This window comes from Octopus bimaculoides, unplaced genomic scaffold (genome assembly GCF_046866305.1).
Source record: "Octopus bimaculoides isolate indiv1 unplaced genomic scaffold, ASM4686630v1 contig39, whole genome shotgun sequence".
Taxonomy (NCBI): Eukaryota; Metazoa; Mollusca; class Cephalopoda; order Octopoda; family Octopodidae; genus Octopus; species Octopus bimaculoides.
In genome coordinates, this window is record NW_028315289.1 from 311,462 (window position 1) to 323,517 (window position 12,056).

General features: G+C 36.1%; 13 non-coding genes across 13 annotated transcripts; 6 read left to right on the top strand and 7 right to left on the bottom strand.

Moving 5' to 3' along the window:
• Nucleotides 1-420: 420 nt before the first annotated feature.
• LOC149129677 (5S ribosomal RNA) lies at nt 421-539 on the bottom strand. Its single transcript, XR_016239737.1, has one exon. It is a non-coding gene; the product is annotated as a 5S ribosomal RNA (ribosomal RNA).
• A 694-nt stretch (nt 540-1,233) lies between these two features.
• LOC149129678 (5S ribosomal RNA) lies at nt 1,234-1,352 on the top strand. The gene has a single exon (XR_016239565.1). It is a non-coding gene; the product is annotated as a 5S ribosomal RNA (ribosomal RNA).
• A 941-nt stretch (nt 1,353-2,293) lies between these two features.
• On the bottom strand, nt 2,294-2,412 carry LOC149129679 (5S ribosomal RNA). The gene has a single exon (XR_016239826.1). It is a non-coding gene; the product is annotated as a 5S ribosomal RNA (ribosomal RNA).
• Nucleotides 2,413-3,106: 694 nt separating this feature from the next.
• LOC149129680 (5S ribosomal RNA) lies at nt 3,107-3,225 on the top strand. The gene has a single exon (XR_016239566.1). It is a non-coding gene; the product is annotated as a 5S ribosomal RNA (ribosomal RNA).
• Nucleotides 3,226-4,177: 952 nt separating this feature from the next.
• LOC149129681 (5S ribosomal RNA) lies at nt 4,178-4,296 on the bottom strand. The gene has a single exon (XR_016239738.1). It is a non-coding gene; the product is annotated as a 5S ribosomal RNA (ribosomal RNA).
• Nucleotides 4,297-4,990: 694 nt separating this feature from the next.
• LOC149129682 (5S ribosomal RNA) lies at nt 4,991-5,109 on the top strand. Its single transcript, XR_016239997.1, has one exon. It is a non-coding gene; the product is annotated as a 5S ribosomal RNA (ribosomal RNA).
• Nucleotides 5,110-6,078: 969 nt separating this feature from the next.
• Nucleotides 6,079-6,197, bottom strand: LOC149129683 (5S ribosomal RNA). The gene has a single exon (XR_016239827.1). It is a non-coding gene; the product is annotated as a 5S ribosomal RNA (ribosomal RNA).
• Nucleotides 6,198-6,891: 694 nt separating this feature from the next.
• On the top strand, nt 6,892-7,010 carry LOC149129684 (5S ribosomal RNA). Its single transcript, XR_016239432.1, has one exon. It is a non-coding gene; the product is annotated as a 5S ribosomal RNA (ribosomal RNA).
• A 944-nt stretch (nt 7,011-7,954) lies between these two features.
• On the bottom strand, nt 7,955-8,073 carry LOC149129685 (5S ribosomal RNA). The gene has a single exon (XR_016239828.1). It is a non-coding gene; the product is annotated as a 5S ribosomal RNA (ribosomal RNA).
• Nucleotides 8,074-8,767: 694 nt separating this feature from the next.
• Nucleotides 8,768-8,886, top strand: LOC149129686 (5S ribosomal RNA). The gene has a single exon (XR_016239567.1). It is a non-coding gene; the product is annotated as a 5S ribosomal RNA (ribosomal RNA).
• Nucleotides 8,887-9,839: 953 nt separating this feature from the next.
• On the bottom strand, nt 9,840-9,958 carry LOC149129687 (5S ribosomal RNA). The gene has a single exon (XR_016239394.1). It is a non-coding gene; the product is annotated as a 5S ribosomal RNA (ribosomal RNA).
• A 694-nt stretch (nt 9,959-10,652) lies between these two features.
• LOC149129688 (5S ribosomal RNA) lies at nt 10,653-10,771 on the top strand. Its single transcript, XR_016239377.1, has one exon. It is a non-coding gene; the product is annotated as a 5S ribosomal RNA (ribosomal RNA).
• A 952-nt stretch (nt 10,772-11,723) lies between these two features.
• On the bottom strand, nt 11,724-11,842 carry LOC149129689 (5S ribosomal RNA). The gene has a single exon (XR_016239829.1). It is a non-coding gene; the product is annotated as a 5S ribosomal RNA (ribosomal RNA).
• Between the last annotated feature and the right edge of the window lie 214 nt (nt 11,843-12,056).

Consider the following 12,056-nt stretch of genomic DNA (forward strand, 5'->3'; position numbering starts at 1 on the left):
GATGCTTAACTTTTCCAACCACATGGTTCCGGGTTCAGACCCACTGCGTGGCACCTTGGGCAAGTGTCTTCTACTATAGTCTCGGGACGACCAAAGCCTTATGAGTGGTTTTGGTAGACGGAAACTGAAAGAAGCCCGTCGTATACATGTGTATACATGTGTATATATATATATATATATATATATATATATATATATATATGTATGTATGTGCGTGTATATGTTTGTGTCTGTTCCCCAACATCGCATGACAACCGATGGTGGTGTGTATACGTCCCTGTAACTTAGCGGTTCGGCAAAAAGTGGACGATATAATAAGTGCCAGGCTTACAAAGAATAAGTCCTGATGAAAATAAATTGAATCCGCTGTTTTAATGCTTGTTAAAATTTACAGCTTGTGTAAATTAAAAAGAAAAAGAATGCTTACAGCACCTAGGGTTCCCAAGCGGTCACCCATCAAAGTACTAACTAGGCTCGATGTTGCTTAACTTCGGTGATCGGACGAGAACCGGTGCTTTCAACGTGATATGGCCGTAAACATCTATACAGTAAATTTTAATCTATTTATTCTATAAACTTATACTAAATCATTTTCATTTTTTAGAATGTATTTTTCTTTCTTTCACTTTGTATATAACTTGGCAATCCTTCGGTAAAAAGACATTATCTTTCATCTTCACAGTGCCATCTTAGCGATCTTTCTATAAAAAACAAATTATCGTTCACCTTCACAGTGCTGAACAGTTAAACGCTGGCAACAACACTTACTAATCATTCACATCATATACTACTACCTATACCTTGCACACTTTAACGACTTATGAACTTTCCCTATTTTCCTTCTCACTCTTACGGTCATTTAAGTTTTTATTTGCTTGGCACCCGTTATACACGTTCATCTTTACCAGAAAACAATTCACATTTTGTGCGCCAGTGCTTTCGAAACAATGTTATTATATGCCGGTGTAATGACGTTATACGACCGTTATATCCATTGGGTCGGATATAAAATAGCACCAATTTATTTACAGATTATAACCAGCATTGATACTGATCGCGCAAATGAGAAATAATGAATATATGTGCGGCCGTATTTTTCGCTTTTAAGTTGCAAAAAAATAAATGTTAAAGCCTCAATTTCTATATAAATTGAAAGAAATCAAATGTTCTGAAAAATAAAATTGCTTTAGTATGATATTATAGAATAAATACATTAAAATTTACTTCTCTGATGTTTACGGCCATATCACGTTGAAAACACCGGTTCTCGTCCGATCACCGAAGTTAAGCAACATCGAGCCTAGTTAGTACTTAGATGGGTGACCGCTTGGGAACCCTAGGTGCTGTAAGCATTTTTTTGGCTTCTTTTAACATTTTTTTAAAAATTAATTTAAACAAATTGAATTTTTTACAATGTAATATGATAAAAGAAAGTGGATTCGATTTACTTTCAATATGAAATACAGAAAGCATACGCAGATTAACCAAAATTCAGCGGGTGGGAACCTCTTGTAAGACTACTACTTATCCATGAAACTTGTTGACAGTGATGATCGTGCAGCTGAAAAGTTTTCCCGTGAAGATATTGAAAATAGCTTTCATGTCATGTTCACTGTTGAACAACCATCAACCTGAGAGAACAGGAACAAATAGTGTAAAGCATTCTCTCCCATAATTCAAACGATTTGCATATTCTGTGACTCTATAAAGGGAGATAATAGTTGCGTTAGTTTCTAAAAAAATTCATATGCTTGTTCTGTTAACTGGCAGTGAACTATCTCTTTCAACCTCTGGCATTCGATATGTTTGTAGGGACTGGACCACTAAGCACGAACTTTTAGTCATTGTTTGCAGCTCGCCTTACCGAGGTGCCAGATGATGCCCGTTGGGATGCTTAACTTTTCCAACCACATGGTTCCGGGTTCAGTCCCACTGCGTGGCACCTTGGGCAAGTGTCTTCTACTATAGTCTCGGGACGACCAAAGCCTTATGAGTGGTTTTGGTAGACGGAAACTGAAAGAAGCCCGTCGTATACATGTATATATATATATATATATATATATATATATATGTATGTATGTATGTGCGTGTATATGTTTGTGTCTGTTCCCCAACATCGCCTGACAACCGATGGTGGTGTGTATACGTCCCTGTAACTTAGCGGTTCGGCAAAAAGCGGACGATATAATGAGTGCCAGGCTTACAAAGAATAAGTCCTGATGAAAATAAATTGAATCCGCTGTTTTAATGCTTGTTAAAATTTACAGCTTGTGTAAATTAAAAAGAAAAAGAATGCTTACAGCACCTAGGGTTCCCAAGCGGTCACCCATCTAAGTACTAACTAGGCTCGATGTTGCTTAACTTCGGTGATCGGACGAGAACCGGTGCTTTCAACGTGATATGGCCGTAAACATCTATACAGTAAATTTTAATCTATTTATTCTATAAACTTATACTAAATCATTTTCATTTTTTAGAATGTATTTTTCTTTCTTTCACTTTGTATATAACTTGGCAATCCTTCGGTAAAAAGACATTATCTTTCATCTTCACAGTGCCATCTTAGCGATCTTTCTATAAAAAACAAATTATCGTTCACCTTCACAGTGCTGAACAGTTAAACGCTGGCAACAACACTTACTAATCATTCACATCATATACTACTACCTATACATTGCACACTTTAACGACTTATGAACTTTCCCTATTTTCCTTCTCACTCTTACGGTCATTTAAGTTTTTATTTGCTTGGCACCCGTTATACACGTTCATCTTTACCAGAAAACAATTCACATTTTGTGCGCCAGTGCTTTCGAAACAATGTTATTATATGCCGGTGTAATGACGTTATACGACCGTTATATCCATTGGGTCGGATATAAAATAGCACCAATTTATTTACAGATTATAACCAGCATTGATACTGATCGCGCAAATGAGAAATAATGAATATATGTGCGGCCGTATTTTTCGCTTTTAAGTTGCAAAAAAATAAATGTTAAAGCCTCAATTTCTATATAAATTGAAAGAAATCAAATGTTCTGAAAAATAAAATTGCTTTAGTATGATATTATAGAATAAATACATTAAAATTTACTTCTCTGATGTTTACGGCCATATCACGTTGAAAACACCGGTTCTCGTCCGATCACCGAAGTTAAGCAACATCGAGCCTAGTTAGTACTTAGATGGGTGACCGCTTGGGAACCCTAGGTGCTGTAAGCATTTTTTTTGCTTCTTTTAAAAATTTTTTAAAAATTAATTTAAACAAATTGAATTTTGACAATGTAATATGATAAAAGAAAGTGGATTCGATTTACTTTCAATATGAAATACAGAAAGCATACGCAGATTAAACAAAATTCAGCGGGTGGGAACCTCTTGTAAGACTACTACTTATCCATGAAACTTGTTGACAGTGATGATCGTGCAGCTGAAAAGTTTTCCCGTGAAGATATTGAAAATAGCTTTCATGTCATGTTCACTGTTGAACAACCATCAACCTGAGAGAACAGGAACAAATAGTGTAAAGCATTCTCTCCCATAATTCAAACGATTTGCATATTCTGTGACTCTATAAAGGGAGATAATAGTTGCGTTAGTTTCTAAAAAAATTCATATGCTTGTTCTGGGAACTGGCAGTGAACTATCTCTTTCAACCTCTGGCATTCGATATGTTTGTAGGGACTGGACCACTAAGCACGAACTTTTAGTCATTGTTTGCAACTCGCCTTACCGAGGTGCCAGATGATGCCCGTTGGGATGCTTAACTTTTCCAACCACATGGTTCCGGGTTCAGACCCACTGCGTGGCACCTTGGGCAAGTGTCTTCTACTATAGTCTCGGGACGACCAAAGCCTTATGAGTGGTTTTGGTAGACGGAAACTGAAAGAAGCCCGTCGTATACATGTGTATACATGTGTATATATATATATATATATATATATATATATATATATGTATGTATGTGCGTGTATATGTTTGTGTCTGTTCCCCAACATCGCATGACAACCGATGGTGGTGTGTATACGTCCCTGTAACTTAGCGGTTCGGCAAAAAGTGGACGATATAATAAGTGCCAGGCTTACAAAGAATAAGTCCTGATGAAAATAAATTGAATCCGCTGTTTTAATGCTTGTTAAAATTTACAGCTTGTGTAAATTAAAAAGAAAAAGAATGCTTACAGCACCTAGGGTTCCCAAGCGGTCACCCATCAAAGTACTAACTAGGCTCGATGTTGCTTAACTTCGGTGATCGGACGAGAACCGGTGCTTTCAACGTGATATGGCCGTAAACATCTATACAGTAAATTTTAATCTATTTATTCTATAAACTTATACTAAATCATTTTCATTTTTTAGAATGTATTTTTCTTTCTTTCACTTTGTATATAACTTGGCAATCCTTCGGTAAAAAGACATTATCTTTCATCTTCACAGTGCCATCTTAGCGATCTTTCTATAAAAAACAAATTATCGTTCACCTTCACAGTGCTGAACAGTTAAACGCTGGCAACAACACTTACTAATCATTCACATCATATACTACTACCTATACATTGCACACTTTAACGACTTATGAACTTTCCCTATTTTCCTTCTCACTCTTACGGTCATTTAAGTTTTTATTTGCTTGGCACCCGTTATACACGTTCATCTTTACCAGAAAACAATTCACATTTTGTGCGCCAGTGCTTTCGAAACAATGTTATTATATGCCGGTGTAATGACGTTATACGACCGTTATATCCATTGGGTCGGATATAAAATAGCACCAATTTATTTACAGATTATAACCAGCATTGATACTGATCGCGCAAATGAGAAATAATGAATATATGTGCGGCCGTATTTTTCGCTTTTAAGTTGCAAAAAAATAAATGTTAAAGCCTCAATTTCTATATAAATTGAAAGAAATCAAATGTTCTGAAAAATAAAATTGCTTTAGTATGATATTATAGAATAAATACATTAAAATTTACTTCTCTGATGTTTACGGCCATATCACGTTGAAAACACCGGTTCTCGTCCGATCACCGTAGTTAAGCAACATCGAGCCTAGTTAGTACTTAGATGGGTGACCGCTTGGGAACCCTAGGTGCTGTAAGCATTTTTTTGGCTTCTTTTAACATTTTTTTAAAAATTAATTTAAACAAATTGAATTTTTTACAATGTAATATGATAAAAGAAAGTGGATTCGATTTACTTTCAATATGAAATACAGAAAGCATACGCAGATTAACCAAAATTCAGCGGGTGGGAACCTCTTGTAAGACTACTACTTATCCATGAAACTTGTTGACAGTGATGATCGTGCAGCTGAAAAGTTTTCCCGTGAAGATATTGAAAATAGCTTTCATGTCATGTTCACTGTTGAACAACCATCAACCTGAGAGAACAGGAACAAATAGTGTAAAGCATTCTCTCCCATAATTCAAACGATTTGCATATTCTGTGACTCTATAAAGGGAGATAATAGTTGCGTTAGTTTCTAAAAAAATGCATATGCTTGTTCTGGGAACTGGCAGTGAACTATCTCTTTCAACCTCTGGCATTCGATATGTTTGTAGGGACTGGACCACTAAGCACGAACTTTTAGTCATTGTTTGCAACTCGCCTTACCGAGGTGCCAGATGATGCCCGTTGGGATGCTTGACTTTTCCAACCACATGGTTCCGGGTTCAGACCCACTGCGTGGCACCTTGGGCAAGTGTCTTCTACTATAGTCTCGCGACGACCAAAGCCTTATGAGTGGTTTTGGTAGACGGAAACTGAAAGAAGCCCGTCGTATACATGTGTATACATGTGTATATATATATATATATATATATATATATATATATATATATATATATATATATGTATGTATGTGCGTGTATATGTTTGTGTCTGTTCCCCAACATCGCATGACAACCGATGGTGGTGTGTATACGTCCCTGTAACTTAGCGGTTCGGCAAAAAGTGGACGATATAATAAGTGCCAGGCTTACAAAGAATAAGTCCTGATGAAAATAAATTGAATCCGCTGTTTTAATGCTTGTTAAAATTTACAGCTTGTGTAAATTAAAAAGAAAAAGAATGCTTACAGCACCTAGGGTTCCCAAGCGGTCACCCATCTAAGTACTAACTAGGCTCGATGTTGCTTAACTTCGGTGATCGGACGAGAACCGGTGCTTTCAACGTGATATGGCCGTAAACATCTATACAGTAAATTTTAATCTATTTATTCTATAAACTTATACTAAATCATTTTCATTTTTTAGAATGTATTTTTCTTTCTTTCACTTTGTATATAACTTGGCAATCCTTCGGTAAAAAGACATTATCTTTCATCTTCACAGTGCCATCTTAGCGATCTTTCTATAAAAAACAAATTATCGTTCACCTTCACAGTGCTGAACAGTTAAACGCTGGCAACAACACTTACTAATCATTCACATCATATACTACTACCTATACATTGCACACTTTAACGACTTATGAACTTTCCCTATTTTCCTTCTCACTCTTACGGTCATTTAAGTTTTTATTTGCTTGGCACCCGTTATACACGTTCATCTTTACCAGAAAACAATTCACATTTTGTGCGCCAGTGCTTTCGAAACAATGTTATTATATGCCGGTGTAATGACGTTATACGACCGTTATATCCATTGGGTCGGATATAAAATAGCACCAATTTATTTACAGATTATAACCAGCATTGATACTGATCGCGCAAATGAGAAATAATGAATATATGTGCGGCCGTATTTTTCGCTTTTAAGTTGCAAAAAAATAAATGTTAAAGCCTCAATTTCTATATAAATTGAAAGAAATCAAATGTTCTGAAAAATAAAATTGCTTTAGTATGATATTATAGAATAAATACATTAAAATTTACTTCTCTGATGTTTACGGCCATATCACGTTGAAAACACCGGTTCTCGTCCGATCACCGAAGTTTAGCAACATCGAGCCTAGTTAGTACTTAGATGGGTGACCGCTTGGGAACCCTAGGTGCTGTAAGCATTTTTTTGGCTTCTTTTAACATTTTTTTAAAAATTAATTTAAACAAATTGAATTTTGACAATGTAATATGATAAAAGAAAGTGGATTCGATTTACTTTCAATATGAAATACAGAAAGCATACGCAGATTAACCAAAATTCAGCGGGTGGGAACCTCTTGTAAGACTACTACTTATCCATGAAACTTGTTGACAGTGATGATCGTGCAGCTGAAAAGTTTTCCCGTGAAGATATTGAAAATAGCTTTCATGTCATGTTCACTGTTGAACAACCATCAACCTGAGAGAACAGGAACAAATAGTGTAAAGCATTCTCTCCCATAATTCAAACGATTTGCATATTCTGTGACTCTATAAAGGGAGATAATATTTGCGTTAGTTTCTAAAAAAATTCATATGCTTGTTCTGTTAACTGGCAGTGAACTATCTCTTTCAACCTCTGGCATTCGATATGTTTGTAGGGACTGGACCACTAAGCACGAACTTTTAGTCATTGTTTGCAGCTCGCCTTACCGAGGTGCCAGATGATGCCCGTTGGGATGCTTAACTTTTCCAACCACATGGTTCCGGGTTCAGTCCCACTGCGTGGCACCTTGGGCAAGTGTCTTCTACTATAGTCTCGGGACGACCAAAGCCTTATGAGTGGTTTTGGTAGACGGAAACTGAAAGAAGCCCGTCGTATACATGTATATATATATATATATATATATATATATATATATATGTATGTATGTATGTGCGTGTATATGTTTGTGTCTGTTCCCCAACATCGCCTGACAACCGATGGTGGTGTGTATACGTCCCTGTAACTTAGCGGTTCGGCAAAAAGCGGACGATATAATGAGTGCCAGGCTTACAAAGAATAAGTCCTGATGAAAATAAATTGAATCCGCTGTTTTAATGCTTGTTAAAATTTACAGCTTGTGTAAATTAAAAAGAAAAAGAATGCTTACAGCACCTAGGGTTCCCAAGCGGTCACCCATCTAAGTACTAACTAGGCTCGATGTTGCTTAACTTCGGTGATCGGACGAGAACCGGTGCTTTCAACGTGATATGGCCGTAAACATCTATACAGTAAATTTTATTCTATTTATTCTATAAACTTATACTAAATCATTTTCATTTTTTAGAATGTATTTTTCTTTCTTTCACTTTGTATATAACTTGGCAATCCTTCGGTAAAAAGACATTATCTTTCATCTTCACAGTGCCATCTTAGCGATCTTTCTATAAAAAACAAATTATCGTTCACCTTCACAGTGCTGAACAGTTAAACGCTGGCAACAACACTTACTAATCATTCACATCATATACTACTACCTATACATTGCACACTTTAACGACTTATGAACTTTCCCTATTTTCCTTCTCACTCTTACGGTCATTTAAGTTTTTATTTGCTTGGCACCCGTTATACACGTTCATCTTTACCAGAAAACAATTCACATTTTGTGCGCCAGTGCTTTCGAAACAATGTTATTATATGCCGGTGTAATGACGTTATACGACCGTTATATCCATTGGGTCGGATATAAAATAGCACCAATTTATTTACAGATTATACCCAGCATTGATACTGATCGCGCAAATGAGAAATAATGAATATATGTGCGGCCGTATTTTTCGCTTTTAAGTTGCAAAAAAATAAATGTTAAAGCCTCAATTTCTATATAAATTGAAAGAAATCAAATGTTCTGAAAAATAAAATTGCTTTAGTATGATATTATAGAATAAATACATTAAAATTTACTTCTCTGATGTTTACGGCCATATCACGTTGAAAACACCGGTTCTCGTCCGATCACCGAAGTTAAGCAACATCGAGCCTAGTTAGTACTTAGATGGGTGACCGCTTGGGAACCCTAGGTGCTGTAAGCATTTTTTTTGCTTCTTTTAACATTTTTTTAAAAATTAATTTAAACAAATTGAATTTTTTACAATGTAATATGATAAAAGAAAGTGGATTCGATTTACTTTCAATATGAAATACAGAAAGCATACGCAGATTAACCAAAATTCAGCGGGTGGGAACCTCTTGTAAGACTACTACTTATCCATGAAACTTGTTGACAGTGATGATCGTGCAGCTGAAAAGTTTTCCCGTGAAGATATTGAAAATAGCTTTCATGTCATGTTCACTGTTGAACAACCATCAACCTGAGAGAACAGGAACAAATAGTGTAAAGCATTCTCTCCCATAATTCAAACGATTTGCATATTCTGTGACTCTATAAAGGGAGATAATAGTTGCGTTAGTTTCTAAAAAAATTCATATGCTTGTTCTGGGAACTGGCAGTGAACTATCTCTTTCAACCTCTGGCATTCGATATGTTTGTAGGGACTGGACCACTAAGCACGAACTTTTAGTCATTGTTTGCAACTCGCCTTACCGAGGTGCCAGATGATGCCCGTTGGGATGCTTAACTTTTCCAACCACATGGTTCCGGGTTCAGACCCACTGCGTGGCACCTTGGGCAAGTGTCTTCTACTATAGTCTCGGGACGACCAAAGCCTTATGAGTGGTTTTGGTAGACGGAAACTGAAAGAAGCCCGTCGTATACATGTGTATACATGTGTATATATATATATATATATATATATATATATATATATATATATGTATGTATGTGCGTGTATATGTTTGTGTCTGTTCCCCAACATCGCATGACAACCGATGGTGGTGTGTATACGTCCCTGTAACTTAGCGGTTCGGCAAAAAGTGGACGATATAATAAGTGCCAGGCTTACAAAGAATAAGTCCTGATGAAAATAAATTGAATCCGCTGTTTTAATGCTTGTTAAAATTTACAGCTTGTGTAAATTAAAAAGAATGCTTACAGCACCTAGGGTTCCCAAGCGGTCACCCATCTAAGTACTAACTAGGCTCGATGTTGCTTAACTTCGGTAATCGGACGAGAACCGGTGCTTTCAACGTGATATGGCCGTAAACATCTATACAGTAAATTTTAATCTATTTATTCTATAAACTTATACTAAATCATTTTCATTTTTTAGAATGTATTTTTCTTTCTTTCACTTTGTATATAACTTGGCAATCCTTCGGTAAAAAGACATTATCTTTCATCTTCACAGTGCCATCTTAGCGATCTTTCTATAAAAAACAAATTATCGTTCACCTTCACAGTGCTGAACAGTTAAACGCTGGCAACAACACTTACTAATCATTCACATCATATACTACTACCTATACATTGCACACTTTAACGACTTATTAACTTTCCCTATTTTCCTTCTCACTCTTACGGTCATTTAAGTTTTTATTTGCTTGGCACCCGTTATACACGTTCATCTTTACCAGAAAACAATTCACATTTTGTGCGCCAGTGCTTTCGAAACAATGTTATTATATGCCGGTGTAATGACGTTATACGACCGTTATATCCATTGGGTCGGATATAAAATAGCACCAATTTATTTACAGATTATAACCAGCATTGATACTGATCGCGCAAATGAGAAATAATGAATATATGTGCGGCCGTATTTTTCGCTTTTAAGTTGCAAAAAAATAAATGTTAAATCCACAATTTCTATATAAATTGAAAGAAATCAAATGTTCTGAAAAATAAAATTGCTTTAGTATGATATTATAGAATAAATACATTAAAATTTACTTCTCTGATGTTTACGGCCATATCACGTTGAAAACACCGGTTCTCGACCGATCACCGAAGTTAAGCAACATCGAGCCTAGTTAGTACTTAGATGGGTGACCGCTTGGGAACCCTAGGTGCTGTAAGCATTTTTTTTGCTTCTTTTAAAATTTTTTTAAAAATTAATTTAAACAAATTGAATTTTGACAATGTAATATGATAAAAGAAAGTGGATTCGATTTACTTTCAATATGAAATACAGAAAGCATACGCAGATTAACCAAAATTCAGCGGGTGGGAACCTCTTGTAAGACTACTACTTATCCATGAAACTTGTTGACAGTGATGATCGTGCAGCTGAAAAGTTTTCCCGTGAAGATATTGAAAATAGCTTTCATGTCATGTTCACTGTTGAACAACCATCAACCTGAGAGAACAGGAACAAATAGTGTAAAGCATTCTCTCCCATAATTCAAACGATTTGCATATTCTGTGACTCTATAAAGGGAGATAATAGTTGCGTTAGTTTCTAAAAAAATTCATATGCTTGTTCTGGGAACTGGCAGTGAACTATCTCTTTCAACCTCTGGCATTCGATATGTTTGTAGGGACTGGACCACTAAGCACGAACTTTTAGTCATTGTTTGCAACTCGCCTTACCGAGGTGCCAGATGATGCCCGTTGGGATGCTTAACTTTTCCAACCACATGGTTCCGGGTTCAGACCCACTGCGTGGCACCTTGGGCAAGTGTCTTCTACTATAGTCTCGGGACGACCAAAGCCTTATGAGTGGTTTTGGTAGACGGAAACTGAAAGAAGCCCGTCGTATACATGTGTATACATGTGTATATATATATATATATATATATATATATATATATATGTATGTATGTGCGTGTATATGTTTGTGTCTGTTCCCCAACATCGCATGACAACCGATGGTGGTGTGTATACGTCCCTGTAACTTAGCGGTTCGGCAAAAAGTGGACGATATAATAAGTGCCAGGCTTACAAAGAATAAGTCCTGATGAAAATAAATTGAATCCGCTGTTTTAATGCTTGTTAAAATTTACAGCTTGTGTAAATTAAAAAGAAAAAGAATGCTTACAGCACCTAGGGTTCCCAAGCGGTCACCCATCTAAGTACTAACTAGGCTCGATGTTGCTTAACTTCGGTGATCGGACGAGAACCGGTGCTTTCAACGTGATATGGCCGTAAACATCTATACAGTAAATTTTAATCTATTTATTCTATAAACTTATACTAAATCATTTTCATTTTTTAGAATGTATTTTTCTTTCTTTCACTTTGTATAAAACTTGGCAATCCTTCGGTAAAAAGACATTATCTTTCATCTTCACAGTGCCATCTTAGCGATCTTTCTATAAAAAACAAATTATCGTTCACCTTCACAGTGCTGAACAGTTAAACGCT